Source organism: Elephantulus edwardii, unplaced genomic scaffold (assembly GCF_000299155.1).
Source record: "Elephantulus edwardii isolate Elephantulus edwardi_28Jun2011 unplaced genomic scaffold, EleEdw1.0 scaffold00061, whole genome shotgun sequence".
NCBI lineage: Eukaryota > Metazoa > Chordata > Mammalia > Macroscelidea > Macroscelididae > Elephantulus > Elephantulus edwardii.
Genome location: NW_006399811.1, coordinates 10,672,485 through 10,675,391, shown reverse-complemented (window position 1 = coordinate 10,675,391; position 2,907 = coordinate 10,672,485). Strand labels below are relative to the sequence as shown.

At 39.5% G+C, this 2,907-nt stretch overlaps 1 protein-coding gene and 1 pseudogene across 2 annotated transcripts in view; both read right to left on the bottom strand.

Annotated features, from left to right (window-relative positions):
* Positions 1 to 2,907, bottom strand: part of XPR1 (xenotropic and polytropic retrovirus receptor 1) — a 252,287-nt gene that overhangs the window by 81,667 nt on the left and 167,713 nt on the right. The gene's annotated exons all lie outside the window — the stretch shown is intronic.
* Positions 225 to 2,907, bottom strand: part of LOC102867698 — a 3,629-nt pseudogene continuing 946 nt past the window's right edge.

Genomic DNA, 2,907 nt, shown 5'->3' with positions numbered 1-2,907 from the left:
ACTTGGGCTATGGCTCAACCTTTTAATAAAAAAGAATTCACTGATGTACAAAAATGTGGAAGTGTGACAATGACAACATCTGAAATTCTGTGACTGCAAGTCCTCTTGAGTGCACACTGAGATACACATGCACCTGCCCACACATCCTGTGTGGAAACATAACCTAATGCAAACCAGTACTGCTAAGAAACATCAGAATGTGTCTCCATTCCACCAGTGATAGGTCAGTATCTATTCCAAACGTTCAGTAACAAAAAGTACAGCATCTTTGCAAGAACAGTAAGGAGGACAAACACAACAAATAAAACATACAGAAAGATGACCGCGAACTTAAATTTGGGATAGTCATTCATAAGGATTGTCAAATTCCAATGTAAGGAACATATCTCCTTGCTCTTCCCACGACATCTTTTTTCTCTAGCCAATGTTGTCTTTGTTTATAGAAGCCCTGGTCATCAACTGTATTATTATCACCATTGGTCAAAAACTTGGTATGTCCATTTTGCTTTTCATGAATTTTCAAGACATGGTGAACTATAGGAATTTCTTTCCCATCCTAAAGACAACAATTTCTCCAGCTCTTATGGGATCATCAACTTGATTTGTTAGGAAAAGAAGACCTCCTCTATGAAAGCAGGTTCCATGCTGCCACTGAACACGACTACAATTGGACTTTCACTTCTAGTAATTACCAGTAGTCCTTTACAGATAATTCGTGCTGAGGAGACGATTATTCCAAAATTTAGAACTTGGTAATAAAGCTGCCGCTTGTTTATCTGCTGCACATCGTCCAAAAAGTCCAGAGATAGTATGATGAGGGAGGATAAGTGGACACTGGCTTTGACCAGGAGAGAGGAATAACGGGTACATCGGCTGAGCTCACATCTGATACCATTTTAAGATATCATTTTTCAAACTGATGGTTGCAATCCAACAGTGGGTTAAGAAATCAATTAATTAGATCGTATATCTGGTAGCCTACTGGTAAGAACTTGTGTTGCAATCCCAAATGTACACAGTTCAAATCTACCAACTGCTCTAAAGCAGAAGGATGGACACTCTCCTCTGGGATTTACTGCCTCCAAAAACCCGCTGAAGGGTCAGCTTTAAGTTGGTTCCAACTAGAAGGTATAAAACAACCAGATAATACTTAAAAAACAAAACTGAAAGTTATGGGGAATAAAGAGTACAAGTAGCAAGTAATAATACTGGTTTAGAAGTATATTTCTTAAAGAAAGAAATGCATTGAATACAAATATAAATATACAAATACAAATATAAATCTATACACATAAAATACATATGCAGCTGGATCACAACATGTATATATTTTTTAAATTGTACATAAAAACTGTAAAAGGTATGTATCTACTACTAAGAGTAGATATGTACTTTTCTTTGGACACCAGAGGGATCTACTTGTGATCAAAATTCATTTAGAGCTGGGCTTTGAAGAAAACAAACAGAACAAAACAGCAAACCACCCCCCCAACCCACCATATAAGAAAAATATTAATAAATTTGACCTTATAATTTATAGTCAGTTGATTTTCTTTTCACTCTATTGAAAAAGTTTTTGATGCATACAGGGAGGTAATTTTCAGACAGTCACAGTCATCGATGTTATTTTGACTGTGCATTTCTGACTATGTTTGCTAGCCTCTTTATAACATAAGCTAGGCCTTTTAAGTTTCATCCCATTGTATCTTTATGATCTTTATGGTGTTGGGCTTTGCTATAGGTTTCTGATCCACTTTGAGTAGATTTTGGTGTGAGATGTGGATGCTGTTTCAGCTTTCTGAAGAAGTCCAGTTTCACCAGCATCACTTGTTGAAGAGGTTGTCATTTCCCCATTTGATAGGTTTTATTGCCTTGATGAATACCAGTTGACTAAAGAGAGATAATTTCTGGGTTCTCAATTCTGTTCCTTTGGTCTATATGTCTGTCATTGTACCAGTACCACGCTGTTTTGGTTGTTACAGCTGGGTAAGTAGTTTTTGAGATGAGGGAGTGCTAAGCCTCCTACACATGACCTCAAAATTTAATTTACAGTGCTAGATTATATGTGATAGCCTTTTCTCATTCTAAACATACCTTTTCCTTTTTCACTGAAAAATACTCTCCCAACAAGATGGCCTGACACAGTGATGACAGCAGTGGGCTCAAGTCTGTCAGAGATGAGGAAGATAGCACAGGGTTCATGTCTCTGTTCACAGGGTTGCTATGATTTGCACTCGATTCCATGCCACCAGCAACAGCAGCTTCCTTCTCTATGGTTGCCCTCTAGTTTCCTGTCTGTACTACTGCTGGTTTTTCTTTATCCTCCTAATTCCTGATTGTGGAAATTATCTTTGTTCTTCAAATATTGCAATTCTTTCTCTGTATTTTTCTACCCATTTGTATGATTTTAAATAATATACCTTAGTTGTCTCTGAGTGCTCGTTGTTGTTGTGTACTGTACTGTCAGAACCGATCCAGAGCTGACCCTCCAGTGGGTTTTTAGAGGCAGTTAATCGCACAGAAAGAGACTGCCTATCCTTCTCCAGCAGAGCAACCGGTGGCCTCGATTTCCAGAACTGCAACGCAGCTTCTTGTCACTAGGCCACCAGAGCTCCCCATTTAAGTGCAAGTTGTTGTTGTTGTTATGTGCCGCAAGTTGTTGTTGTTGTTGTTATGTGCTGTCGAGTCGCTTGCGACTCATAGCGACCCTATGTACCACAGCCCTAAACTCCGCTCTGTTCTGTGCCAATCGCACTGTCTCTGACACACCCATCCCGATTATCCCAGTCACTGAATCAATCCACCTCATGGAAGGCCTTCCCCTCCTGCGCTGTCCCTACACCCTCCCAAGCATGATGTCCTTCTCCAAGGACTGGTCTCTCCTCACAACATGTCCAAAGTATGTTA